The 15,785-nt window shown below is 32.4% G+C and overlaps 1 pseudogene; it reads right to left on the reverse strand.

Moving 5' to 3' along the window:
- Positions 1–673: 673 nt before the first annotated feature.
- Positions 674–2,437, reverse strand: LOC134698037 (piggyBac transposable element-derived protein 4-like; annotated as a pseudogene).
- Between the last annotated feature and the right edge of the window lie 13,348 nt (positions 2,438–15,785).

A 15,785-nucleotide genomic window follows, 5' to 3' on the forward strand; every position in this document is an offset into this window, starting at 1 on the left:
TGTTATCTATTTGCAGATATTTTGTCTACTTTAATAATTTTGAGATCAAACTGTAGCCATCTACAAACACACTCTGTGGTCTTTAGATCTTCGACGCGAAAAACGTTACAGGTATTATGTTTTCTTTAGAATTTAAGAGATGAATTGATCATCCTCTTCAAGCACAGGCTGTGACACTAAGATCTCTTTTTGTGAATACAAATTATTTATTTTGCATACATTAACAACTAAATATTATTGGATTTATACATGCATGTTTTTATATTCAATTATAACTAGGTTTGGTTTAGTTTATTTTTCGTTAAACATTATAATAGCGTAGAAGTCGCAATTTTGTTGAAACTGCTCTTAATTTCAGTGACTAAACTATCATTTACTTGTAAGAAAACATTATGTTACGTTTAACTGTACAATGTTTTAAAGAATAGCCCTCCTCTTTCTTAAAATATAGCACACGTTAGGAAAGCATACTGGTTTCTTACAGGTAAAAGATAGTCCAATAACTCATAAAACACCTGTCAATTCTGCCAGTTTTGTTCTTAATGAGAAAAAAAAAAATACAAGATCAAATGACAACATTTTACTAAAGTCACCTTTCAAACCAATAATTTTGTCAGTCATCAAAACGGTGTTTTGAGACCAAAAAAAAGTTGTTTTAAATTGATTTTACCACTCATATGACAGGCATTTTTTCATTTTTGATCATCTGTGGCATAGGTCTATTTTTTCTCATCGTGCCGGTGAGATACGTGCGCTCTCTCAATATTTTTTTAGCTAAATTTAGTGAAGCAAAAAAGCTATCGGCGAAAACATGCAACCCTTTCCAAGAAGATTCGAACTCTTCATTAAATTCATAACTACATTTGTCCCTTGTAATGTTCCAGCTGGAGTGGGATCGAAATGTTTCCCATGATAAACATCCATTTGTAATATATACCCGGTCACGGACTCGACCAACATCCAGAATTTAACACCAAACCCTGATCGTTTGCTTGGAATATATTGCAACATACTAGTTTTTCTTTTGTACCCACAAAGGACTCATCTACAGAAAGTTCTCGGCGGGGATTATAAAACCGTAAAAATTTCCTATTAACAAAATCAAGTAACGGTTTGAACCTTTGGGATGGTCTGTATGCTGGATCATTTCGCTTAGGCAGTTTTTTGGTGTCCACCAGGTGCAAAAATTTTAATATATTTTGGAAACGGTTTCTACTAAACATGCAACGGAACTAGGGTGTAGACTGAGGTGGTATTTATTTGGCTTTTTGAACTATTTTGATCTGAGCGTCACTGATGAGTCTTATGTAGACGAAACGCGCGTCTGGCGTATGAAATTATAATCCTGGTACTTTTGATAACTACTTATTCCAATATTCTTCTATTGATACTTTCCTAATTAAGCCCATGTTAAAAAAGACGGCAAGTAACCCCTTAAACTCGGGTATGGTTAGTTTACCCTCCTTCTGACACTTCTTTTTCCTCGAAAATCGTCTGGTTTGACGAATGGTTTCATTACAAAATAATCAGTATCAAGTCTTTTATGGAGCTTGACCCATAAAGCAAACCTAAATAATAATAATAAAAAAGTGACTATGGGTTGTTTTTCCCGGTAAACTTTTTTTCGACATTGGCTTTGGCGAAAAAACAATCTAATTTTCTAGCGACAGGTCGAAAACAATTTTTTTAATGTCATTTGGCTGGCCAGTACACTAAAAAGCGAAAATTCTACCCCTGCAGGTGTTTGACATGTACAATCAAATAATAGTTTATTTCAGTGGCAGATCCATGCGTATTACAATCACCGGATTCTTACGAGCAGTCCTTCACGCTAAAATCACTTTGCATACGGAAAGTATGTCGGCAAATTGCTTCCTGGAAGCAAGTAATTAAAAAAGGTAAATTTCTTCTAAATGTGGACAAATTAAATAGACCGTTGGTTTTACAATAGTAATTTTGGGGCCCTTTATAGCTTCTTGTTCGGTGTGCGTCAATGCTCCCTGTTGAAGGCCGTACCATATACTATAAAGGTTTACACAATGTCATAAATGAAACAAGTTGTAATCACATAGTGTTGATTTATAAAATTTTCAACATTATGTTTTCGAAAGACACAATGTCATAAATGAAACAAATTGTAATCACATAGTCTTAATTTATATGACTTTATTGAATATTTTATTGACTGTGTCATTAACATTTCAGTGGCGCGGAAGTTCTATTTAACGATAAAAAAAATGTAATTTAGCTATGAAAGTGAAGCCTAGTAAAAAAGTTAACACCGAAAAAATTATTTCACTTACCTGTTAGTTTGTTTTACAAACTCTTTGATGAGATCAATTGAAAACAGCAAATAAAAGTAAGCTATTGGCGCGGCATCTCTGGGCGGCATATTATTGGGTCCAGTTGGTGCTCCATTAAATGTTGGATCATTCATTGGCTCTGGTTGGAGAACCCGGAACCACGGATTTGGTTCAATTGCAGCCAAGTTTCTTTTAGCGCTGCTCAAAGTCTATGACGTCACATATTACGTCATTGATGCTGCACATCAGTCAAAGCCGATGTTTGCCAATCAAAGGTACATTTTTCAAATCGGCGCTCTTTTTGGGCTATGTGTAAGAGTGATATACCCCTTTGTAGCTCGTAAAGTTCAGTAGATACGCAAAAAAATATATTCGTTACCCAAAGGAACGGTACACAGTATCATAAATTAACGTGACGTTGGTACTCGAAACAACGGAATCGTTAATTGATTGTTTCTGTTGATGCAACCACCCACCGGATGCGGCATTACGTGTTACCTGTGACCCCTTGTCCTTCTGACTTTGTCTTTGTTTCCGTGCTTATTCTCATAGAAACAGTCGAAGACAATTTTGTAAAGAGTTTAGAGGGATATACTATATACAGTTAAAAGGTATTACCGGTACTGATAAAAAGTGTAACTAAATGCTGTGTTATTTTGGTCTCTTTTGTGGATTTGTTTCATTGGCAATTATACACATCTTCTTTTTAATATCAAAGTCTATTGCTCATCAACAAAACAAAGTTTTGTTTAATTGCTATATTATACATAGAATACGGCAAAGATGCATTTATACAATTATAAAACATATGGGAACTGGGACGACTTTTAAACATATCCGTTCATTTAAAAAAAACAACAATAGAAAGTATTATGTTAATGTAATTAAATGACAATAACTTCTGTGCAAAATGAATTGATAGAGGTGACTCCATCCTTCATCAAAGGAAAGTTTCATGAGCCTGGTAGCAGAACTCAGATCAACAACGGATTTTCTTCAACGATGGCTTCGCGGGGCACTGCTACTTCTCTATGACGTCAAGTAACAACGTCACAGCAGAAATAACATCGGCTTTGGGCCGATCCTTGGCAGTCAAAGGTACTGTTTCTACATCGGCCAAAATCGGCCGTATGGCAGAAAGAAGGTTAATCCAAAATGACACAACAATATTGCCAAATATAAAAAAAGAAGATGTGGTATGATTGCTAATGAGAAAACAATCCACAAAAAAACAAAATGACACAAACATTAACAACTATAGGTCACCATACGGCGTTCAACATTGAGCAAAGCCAATACCGCATAGTCAGCTATAAAATGTCCCGATAAGACAATGTAAAACAATTCAAACGAGAAAACTAACGGCCTTATTTATGTAAAAAAATTAACGAAAAACAAATATGTAACACATAAACAAACGACAACCACTGAATTACAGATTAATAAATGCAAAGAATATTAAAATTTTTGGCGCCAAATTTGCAATGGACCTTTTTATTTACTTTTTTAGTTCTTTTATACATATACGTTTTATTGATTCCGGTTTTTTATAAAGCTTGTTTTTTTAAACAAACTAGCAAACATCATAAACATGATAAATATAAAACAGCTTTGTTCAAAATACATACATCCTCACTTGATTCTTGTTATGGTCCAAAATAAAACGACTCATTTTAAATCGAGTCATTCTTTTATCATGTTTAGGATAACTGTGCCTCACAGATGTTTGATGTGTTCAGCTATTCTGAAAATTAAAGGTAGGTTGGACCTTTTTTTGGAACAAGCTGCATAAAAAGGTCATGAGTTGTCCGGCTTTCTGCACCATCCTACAGTTTTGGAAAATACCCTAATATGTATATAGAACGTACTTATACACAAAGGATGTGTTTGCATAAACACAGGGTTTTGATATTTTTTTGATATTCTTAGCACAAGCTGAACAAAGAGATTATGGTGTTTGCGGCTATCTCCTATTATAATTACGAATTGACGCTATATTTTTCTCAACATGGTTTGTACGTTAAACTTTAACAACCGAAGCGTAGTTAATCTAAATCTACTTACATGTCTTTTGTTACCTTTGAAATTGTAGAGATCAAACGGTTATCATCTACAAACACAGTCAAGTTGTGCTCTTTAGATCTTCATTGTGTAAAAAAGAATTACGTTTGTTGTTTTTATTTTCAGTTCATGAACTGACTTTGTCTCATGGATGGATTCCCCAAATCCATGGTTTTGTAATACAGGTATTCTGTTTTATTTGTTAGTTTAAAGATGAATTCACCATCATCAATTGATTATCATCTAAAACACAAACTGTGCTTCTCAGATCTTTATTGGAAATACAAATGATTTATGCATACATTAACATTTTTTGCTTCTTTTGATTTATTCATGCAAGTGTATATATTCATACATAATCAGGTTTGGTGTAGTTTCTTTTATTGCGAATATAACTTTCCTTTTAATTTTTAATAGTGAACATAAATTATAAGCAAATGTATATATAAAAGTAAGTGCCGAATTGTATTGGTAAAAATAATACCCTGATACAAAAATATTCTATACGGTGCTAAATTTCTTTTCAGAATGGCGCCAAATTTCTTGTTTCCAAAGTGTCATGTTACTGTGCTTTTTGCTTGTCCTTTTTCCTTGAATGTGGCATCATCGAATGAAACTTTACACCAAAGTTGTACTTTTAATGAGCAACCAGATACTTGGTGCTACTGGAGCGGGTCTGTTACTCTTTCAAGAACTGATTGATTGATTGATTGTGTTTTGCTTAACATCTAGTGTCGAATAGGTCATTTATGTTCAAGATTATTATATAAAAATCAGAAGTTGTGGTTTAAGTGCCAATGAGACAACTCTCCATCAAAGTCACAATTTGTAATAAGTAAAACATTAAATTACGGCTCCAAACCGGATTATTGGCTCACAATGAACACCCAGCTATACAGTGCCCCAAAAATGACTATGTTAAACTATTCAAACATAAACACCAAAGGAATAATCCATACAAAAATCTATAACGAGAAACAATTATAAACGAGAACCGCTGAAGACTTTGGACCTATGCAAACTAGTGCTGCAGGTTTAAATCTTCATCCTGACCTAAAACAGTAGTACACCAAAGTTGTACTTTTTATGAGTTACACAGCGGTTGTTGCATCTAGAGCTGGAGTCTGTAACATTCTATCAAAAACTAGCGATAAATTGAATCCATAGTTTATCTAATCTATGGTTCTTTTTGCTCTCTTAAGATTTGCATGATGTATTTATGCTTAATCTAAACGAGGGCTCGTTTTGCTCGTTTTTACGATTTGAGTGTTGTAACATGTGCTTTTCGAATTTTATATCGCATTTTTTTTTCTATAAGTAACAAAACACATCTTAATTTTGACATTTCTCACTCGGTCAAAAGCAGGGCAAGCAAATTGACATGATTAATGGTTGCTTATATGTGATGTTCTCGGGTTAGTTTAGAATTTATTACAATATACATAATCACTTTTTTCAACATGTTTGAATCAGGAATATGATAATTGTTATCCATTCATTTGATGCGTTTGAGCTTTTGATTTTGACATTTGATTAGGAACTTTCCGTTTTGAATTTTCCTTGGAGTTCAGTATTTTTGTGAATAGTCTTACACTTTTATTTCATATAATTTCAAAATAGATCTCTTTTTTGCTAGTTGATAAATTATTGCCTTGTTGATTTACAATACATTTCAAGAATTTCGTCTCGCTATTATATTATGTGTACCACCTCACAAGGAAGCTATTAAACCAAGAGTTCCAAATGGTGAAGCGGAAAATTTTACGGACGCCATCACGAGTTGGTTGACCGTTATGGAAAAACCGTTTCACAAATGATATCGGATATGTTCCTTACGTTTTAATTACAATCCCCTTCCCTTTCATGAATTTGACCTACCGAATTATACTATTTACCGGATTTGTAATCACATAAGCAACACGACGGGGGCAACATGTGGAGCAGGATCTGCCTTCCGGAGCACCTAAGATCACCCTAGTTTTTGGTGGGGTTCGTGTTGTTTATTCTTTAGTTTTCTATGTTGTGTCATGTGTACTATTGTTTTTCTGTTTGTCTTTTTCATTTTTAGCCATGGTGTTGTCAGTTTGTTTTAGATTTATGAGTTTGACTGTTCCTTTGGTATCTTTCGTCCCTCTCTGATGAGCACTTGGTATTACGATAAAATTTTCATTTCTCTTCATGGACGTACTATGAAAAACAAAATTATTTTGGGAAAAATATTTCTGTACTTTTTACAAAAAATTGATTTTATGAATAGTTACTTGTGTTCGTTAATTTTGGTAACGCCATTTTGTCCCAGGTGAAAGTTGTATTTTTACATTGTGTTTACGAATAGTTTTACACATTGATTTATATTGTGTCATAGATCAAACTTATTTGTTCAGTGTATATTTATTTGTTTTGTTGATATTTCGTTTTTGATTGAGTTAATTGTATAAGTGATTTCAATACATATGTTATTGTCCGTCTTTCTTTGAGGTATTGGTTTACAATTGTTTCATGTTTTATTGACGGTTGGTGCCTATTAAAACGTTAATTCCTGCTCATGTTATTTGCACATGCCTAAGTCAGGATTCTGTTTTCAGTGGTTGTCGTTAGTTGACGTGATTCCTAAGTGTTTCTCGTTTGTTGTAACTACATGTACTGTTTCCTTTATTTTTCATACGGTTTGGTTTTCCAGTATGAATGGTTTTTACACTAGTGGCCCTTTTTAGCTTGATGTTTGATGTGAACCAAGATTCTCAGTTGAACGCCCTACTTTTACCTATTACTATTAAGTGTGAACAAACGAGGGACGAAAGACACCAGCGGGACATTGAAACTCGTAGATCGAAAACAAACCGGCAATGTCATGGCTTAAAAACAAAAACAGACAAGTGATAGTACGTCAGGCACAACATAGAAAGGAAACACTAATGTTGACTTGGATTCAGAGTTGTCTCCTTGATACTCATACCGCATTTATTTTCTTATATCTATTGTTGACCGTTTGTGTCACTGATAACATATTACAAGTTAACAATTCCCTAATCGTGTATAAAATTTTCAAAGAAATAATTGTGTATCAAAAAGGGATTCTTTTCCACGAAGAACCGCATCCCGAAAGGATTTTTGGGGTATGCTAATATACGGAAAAAATGAATCATACTTCGTGCACCGAACATTTTACCACATATGAGAAAATGTCTCAGCTTATAAACAAAAAGGAATATCACAAAAAAACTGAACGTAGAGGAAAATCAATTCGGGAAGTCCATAATCACATGACAAAAGCCATCATACATACATCCAAGTTTATGATATGGAATGAACTACAGAAGACAAACGTTACCAATAACGCCTACAGATAAACAAATGCGCATATTGTTTCATATATGGAACTGGATCCGCTTAACAATCAAGAACTCCAGAAAACTTATGAAGGGGTCCGTGTTTCTTTTAAACTGCTATATATCGTTCTTCAAATTGTTCTCACTCCTTTGAAAGACATTTTAATTCAACAAGAGCTGTCTGTATTGCTCTTATTCAATTTTATTTTAATAAATGAAAGGTATTTTTTTCTTGAATATATAAGTTAAAGTATATATTTCATATGGCAATTTATCAGACAAAACGAATATCGTAATACAATTTTCAGGATGGCTAAGTTGTCTTGTTCAACTTTTACTCGCATATGACGTACTGAATTCCCCACCCTTCATTCCAATATTTTAGCTATTTATTGGAAAGACAAATACTTACTGCTACATAAATATGGTTTGACAATACAATGCACATATATCGGATACTAGCAGCATTACATCATGCTAAATTACTGAAATCTTAACAAATTTAACATTCGAGGTATATTTTACACGGTTTCCAACTGAAATGGAGGTGGCCGCATTTGTGTTCTTTCCTAATATTCAAATGTAAGTTGTATTTCATGATTAAACATTTATAAAAATTGAGAGTGACACGGATGCAGCCACTTTCATTTTTGACATTCACCATCAGAAAAGTGACATATTATGGCATATTTGATAGATTTTTTTTATATTTAAGCTTATATTTGAGCGTCTGAAATGACTTCTTCAGTTCAAATCTTTCACGTAAACTAATTTAATCAATTGAAGTAGGCACTAAAGTGTTTAAAAATGGTCCATAATCTTTCATCAGATGAACCTGGAATTTGAGGTCAAAATCTGTCCCTACCGGACTTACATGTACTCCTTTGTTGTCGACCTAAAATTCATAAAATATTTTCAAGTGGACATTAGTGGACAATAAATCAATCAATCAATCAAAGTAATTTATCTCACATTTGAGTCTTATTTTGTTATGTAAGGTACAAACAAATGATTTCCAATTAGGTTTGTTATAATACAATATTTCAGAAATAGTGTTTTATAAACAGCATTGCATCATATTATTTTATAGAGATTAATACATGGCATAATCCGTATCAAATGCCGTATCATCCCCAGAGACCAAAAATAAGCTCGAGGGATGATATTGGTCGAGGGTGATACGGCATGTTTTATACGTTTTATCATATATTTCAACAGAGTATATATGAATGCTTTCTGATCCCTAGTTACTTGGTTACCTTCAGTTTTACAGTTTTAAAAAAACTTCTCAATTACTCATCCGAAGCATCTGGGTAACCATTACTTTACAATGTTGTTGTTGTTGTTTTAAAAATATTTTGTTTATCGATTTTTCTTCTTCTGTGTTTTGATTGGTATTTCTTGAGTTTATTTTTATAATTGCATTTCGTGCGCCAGAAAATATGAAAATTCACCGTGTGTGACGTCACATGCCAAACAATGATGTCGTGCAATAAATTGAGTCACGCCCGAATGACCATTCAATTAAGACTGATTTTAAGGAAAAATGTTTCTTTAGAAGCTTGCATAAATTAAAACGCATAAATGTAAAAATGAAACAAAATTAGTAAGGGTGTGATAAAGTGTGTGCTAAAGGGTATGATACATAGAGAATAATACATGGCAAAATCCGTATCAAATGTCGTATCATCCAGATACATCAATATCAACCCAAGGGCCTTTAGGCCCGAGAGATGATAGGCCGAGGGTGATACGGCATGTGATACTGATTTTGCCATGTATTATAGGCTTTATCATATGTTTCAACAGAAGAGTATTATATGAACTGTTTTCTGATCCATAGCACTGGGTTACCTACCGTTCTACTTTTGTCTTGGTTCAAAGGCCTTAAAAGAACTGCTCAATTAGTAATCCGAAGCACCTTGGTTACCTTACAATTTCCGTGCTGTTGTTTTAAAAATATTTTGTTTATTTTTGTATTTTTTATAGTTGCATTTAGTGTGCCAAAAAATATGAAAACTTGACGTTCGTGACGTCACATACAATATGAAAACGACGTTCGTGACGTCACATACCAAACAATGACGTCATTAAAAAAAGTATGGGTGTGATAAAGGGTATGCGATAAAGGGTGCGCACCAAAGTTGCGCGATATCGATTAAACTGCAGGCTATTTATCAAACATGCAAAACTACTGTATTTACCCAACAGGCACACAACGTTGATTTAACATTGAATCAATGTTTATTTTCTATGTTGAATCAAAGTTGAATTATTATTAGATTTTGCAAATTTGTATCAACGTTGAAATCCTATGTTGAATCAACGTTGATGTTCAACATTGAATCTATATAGAATAATGGTTGCTTCAACATTGTTTCAACCAATAGCTTAATTTGAATTTAGATTGAATTCAGGGTGAATACAATACTAGTATTCAACACGGAATCAAAATTGGTTAGTGATTGTGTTCAACTGTGTTTTCCGCTAAACTAATAAGTTTCAATCATCCGGTATTTTATTTGGCTTGCAGTCCATAATTTTACACTGTAGCAATATTCAAGCTATTGTCTTCTCAAGGCGCTCAACTTGCAAAATGCCATAGCAACATTCTGCAACAGGAAACCTGATCCAATAACTGCTCTATTAGACCCAAGTTTGAAAAATAATCTCAAAACAAAATTGATCAACTTTTTAACTAAGTCATTGTCTGGTTGTATTTGATATGGTATGGGTTTCAGCTCACTGTTGAAGACTTAATGGTGACCCAAAGATAACTAAACAATATTCTTTGGGTGATGGTTGTCTTGTTTTAAAACAATAGGTACAACAATAAAAAGGGTTTGGGTGCACAAAACTTTGACTAGATGCCATTGACTTCAAATTATCAGTAAAATATCAGTAATTTTCAACAATAGTGACCACATTCTTGTGATGAGAGCACGACTTTACCATGATGATGATAAGTTGATAACAGCTAATCAACTGAATAACAAATATGTGTGTTGAGGGCTTTCCTACGAACCATAATTTAACCACCAAGATTTTTTTTAACATTTACCGATATGCATATATAACAACACAAATTATCATCCAAGAGAAATATTGATTTCGAAGGCACACAACCCTTAATACAGAAATTGCTCAATGTCTATTTGATATATCTGAGTAATCATAATATAAACAACGTTTTCTGTTTGGACACTTCATACCTCATGTATTCTTATGTTTAACCACTGATGATACAGAAATATTCAATACGATAAAATTAAAATAAATTTATTTATTATTTATTAATAGTGAAACTTCAACTTCTTTTTTCTCACACCTGGTCTTTTTGGAGCCCATTTTAGAAAGTTTGTAGTTTTGTCACTTGAATTGCTGTCCTGTGATTCCATCATGACATCTACAAATCAAAAGTTGTAACATTGTCAAGTTTAATTTTGGTCAACACATTTAACTATTAATAACTTCAAAATGATATTATCAAGTATAAATCAAAACCATAAGAACCGGTGAAAACTAAACTAAATGACAGTTGTCCTTGATGCATGTCAAACCAAATACTAGAAATAAAACGCCAAAAACACGAAAAACACATGACATAAAAAGGCCATAAATGCAAATAACTTTTTACCAACCTCTTATACCATTATTTTTGTTATTACCTTGTCGAAACTCTACTTCAATTTTGACAGTAAATGTATTAAAGGTCCAACTCAGTGAACTTGGTGAGTCATATATAGCTTCTGACCTTACCATCCCAAATTTGTAAACCCCCCCCCCCCCCTCTTTTGCGATTAAAAATTCTTTTTACTTTTGATTCAATCATATAAATTCAAATAGTTAATGATAAAAAAATCATGAGACGTTGCAAGATATCTTGGGAATAGTAAAATGCTATCCTGATCCTGATCCTAAGGTTTTAACTTTTAAAATTATAAACAACATCGCTCCTGTGTGCTTTCAAAATTTGGTGAATGTCAAAAAATCTAAATATTCTTTCAGGTATGTAAAAATTCTTTAAATTCCGAAGCACCTTGGTTACCTTACAATTTCCGTGCTGTTGTTTTAAAAATATTTTGTTTATTTTTGTATTTTTTATAGTTGCATTTAGTGTGCCAAAAAATATGAATACTTGACGTTCGTGACGTCACATACAATATGAAAACGACGTTCGTGACGTCACATACCAAACAATGACGTCATTTAAAAAAAGTATGGGTGTGATAAAGGGTATGCGATAAAAGGTGCGCACCAAAGTTGCGCGATATCGATTAAACAGCAGGCTATTTGGGACAACATCCCTAATGCGCCTTGAAATGAGGAATTCAAAAGTCACGTGTAAAGAAAAAATTCCTGTATAGTGATATTGGACATGTTTCTATTTTTAACAAATGACTGAACTTAATTACTTGTGGTGATTAGGAAAGTAGAGGAACATAGAATAAATGTATAAAAACTATGGAGCTATTGAATGTGTTCAAAGTATTAAATTTTCAAAGAACTTATTGTGTTAAAAAGGGGATATTTTACCACAAGGAGCCGCATCACAAAAGGATGTTCGGGGTTTGCTAATTTACGGAAAAAGTAATCTCACTTCGTACCCCGAAAATTGAACCACATATGTGAAAATGTCACAGCTTCGAAACGAGCTATCATACATATCCAAGTTTACGATGTGGACTGAGCTACAGGAAAAAACGTTACCATTATCGCCTATGAAAAAACAATTAAAGATATTGAGCCATTTATCAAACATGCAAAACTACTGTATTTATACTACTATAAAACATATGATACATAGAGAATAATACATGGCAAAATACGTTTCATATGTCGTATCATTTCGAGACATCAATATCAGCCCAAGGGCCTTTAGGCCCGAGGGATGATATTGGTCGAGGATGATACGGCATGTGATACGGATTTTGCCATGTATTATACGCTTTATCATATATTTCAACACAAGAGTATTATATTATGTGAACTGTTTTCTGATCCATAGCACTGGGTTACCTTCAGTTCTACTTTTTTCTTGTTTCAAATGCCTTTAAAGAACTGCTCAATTACTTATCAGAAGCACCTGGGTTACCTTACAATATTTGCGTGCTGTTGTTTTAAAAATATTTTGTTTATTATTGTATTCATTTAGTGTGCCAAAAATATGAAAACTTGACGTTCGTGACGTCACACACAATATGAAAACTTGACGTTCGTGACGTCACATACAAAACAATGACGTCATTAAAAAATGACCTATTTTGAGGAAAGAAATTTCTAAGTAAAAATCAAAACTGACTTTATGTAAAAAAAAAAAAAGTAGGGGTGTGATAAAGGGTATGCGATAAAGGGTGCACATCGAAGTTGCGCGATATGGATTGAACAGCAGGCTATTTATCAAATATGCAAAACTAGTGTATTTACTACTAAACATATGATAAAGGGTGCGCATCAAAGTTGCACGATATGGATTACACGGCAGACTATTTATCAAATATTCAAAACTACTGTATTGACATCTGAAAATATGATGTCCGCAACAACTAACCTACACATAACAATTCTATGTTATCAATTATAGATCAATATATAATTAATACAACTATAAATTACAATCTTCACCTTAACACATTTCTTTTTGAAACATTTCAAACGACCAAATCAACGGTATGATTTATTTCAAATAAAGAACACAAAAAAAACCATGACAGACAAAAATAGGACGACAAACACTTGAATACGATCATCATGTGGGTAAAAATGAAATCAATATAATAGATCTTGCTAAGGAGTAAACTATAGGTTTATTCAAAGGTTCAAATAGTTTAAATGGATCGTTAAAAAATTTACAGTATCACCATATCATATATGATAAAATTAAATGCTATAATTGATTACAACATACACAAGCTTATAATAAAGATATCGCTGTAAACACGTTATTTAGAATTAATATTTACTAAATTTACGGTACACTAAATTTGAATTGGTTTTCTCTATCATGCGTCGTTTGAAGACATTTAATACAGTTAAATTTATTTTTAGATCCTATTCCCAGGAAAAACCTTTCCTAAACATAGATTTATATACCATTTCGTCAACTCCAAATTTATTGTTTTGTTTTTTGTTACATATGCCAAGGCGCAGTATACAAATTTCCATTTTATGTTTAAACCGAAAGTACTTTGAAATGTGATTTTTAAAGGGTAAAGGTTACACAAAATGATACATAGGACTACACAAACTATTCTTAAGATTATCGAATTATTTTGAAATGTACACATTTCGTTGTGTAAATATTTTAAAGATGTTTTTCTCATTTGGTGATAGCTTTTAAAGTGGAATTTAAAGTTAAGAAGGCCACTATTATAAATATTTCACGTAGACATGAAAAGTTAAACATGATAAGAATGTTCGTTTACGAAGAGCTAAACTTTGTTCAATTAAGTGTTTGATATCCAAGTTTCAAAGATAATAAGAGCACTCCCAACAAGCTGTGTAACTTAACAGATTGGTTTTAAAAAATGTCATCGCATTCACAAGTTATTCCAAAATTAACCACTACGTTAACCTTAAATTTAGAATGTTGGTCACGGGTTTTTAATGACGACGGAAAGAAATTCCCATTTTTAGACTTCTTTACAAAGTACAAATATTTGACGATTTCCACGATTGTTGTTTTGAATTTTGAACAGTACAGGTCGCTCACAATGATAGGTAAGATTGCACATATTATTGAAACATTTTCAAATGTACACATTTCGTCGTATGAAAACATTTCGTTTTGTAAATATTTCAAAGATGTATTACCCATTTGTTATAGTTTTGAAAATTGAATAAGAAGTTGATAGGGCACTATCATACATATTTCATGGAGAAATGAAAAGTTATATGGTATTAGAATGTTCGTACAGGAAGAGTTACTCTTTGTTCCAATGAGTTTATTTTTATATCCAAGTGACTTATATGATTAGAGCAACCCTTTTTTGGGTAGAACATTTTACCAGAACCAATGTTGCTTTCGAAATATTCCTCTATATCCAATGGAAATAAAGTACGTTTTATTTAAAACTGTGTGTACCATTAAAAAAATTATGTATTCATTGTTTATTAATTAACACAGAAATCAAAATATAAAAACTCAAAACAAATATTTCCCTTTAAATATGTTATCTAGCTTCAATCTTAACAGTACATTACATATGAATTAGTTGTTTCTTTCAGAGAGAAGATGTTTTAAATACATCTTAGTGTCAGATCGTTATTTTAGGTAAATACCTTTCCTAAACATAGACTAATAGGTCATTATGTTATTTTAAAATAAAAAAAAATCTAGTTTATTTTTAACGATGAACAAAGGTGTAGTAAGGAAATTCCTATTTGCAGGAACCAGCTAGGTTCACATATTAAACGATTGCCACACTTGCTATCTATATTTTTGAAGAGTAACGGTCGCCAAAGTTGATAGGTAAGAGTACATATTATATGTACTCTTACCTATATTATTCGTAACTTTATTATTAAATTATTTTCAAATGTACACAATTTGTCGTGTAAATCTTATAAGAATGTATATCCCATTTGGTGATAGTTTTGAACATGGAATATAAAGTAATTAAGTTGGGCACTATCAAACATATTTAAAGGATGTATTTCCCATTAAGTGATAGTTTTAAAAATGGAATATAAAAGTTAATAGGACACACATAAGTATTTGATGGAGACATAAAAAGTTATATATTATTATTTTATGTTCGTATAGGAAGAGTTACTCTTTGTTCAATTGTGTTTTTGATATCAAAGTGGCTAAGATAATTAGAACATCTTCTGTTAGGATGAAAATTTGCCAGAACCAATTTTGCTTTGGAGGTATTTCTATACATCAGAAAGTTTTTATTTAAAACTGTGAGCTATTCCAAATTATGTATTCATTGTTCATTGGATTAACGTATAAATTAAACATACAAAACACACAAACAAATGTTTCGCTTTAAAATGGTATCTAGATTCAGTCTTAACATAACATTACACACTATTAAGTTCATTTTATCAGGCTTCTTGAGAAGATATTTTAAAAACATCTTATTTT

The sequence above is a fragment of the Mytilus trossulus genome, chromosome 14 (assembly GCF_036588685.1).
Source record: "Mytilus trossulus isolate FHL-02 chromosome 14, PNRI_Mtr1.1.1.hap1, whole genome shotgun sequence".
Classification (NCBI taxonomy): domain Eukaryota; kingdom Metazoa; phylum Mollusca; class Bivalvia; order Mytilida; family Mytilidae; genus Mytilus; species Mytilus trossulus.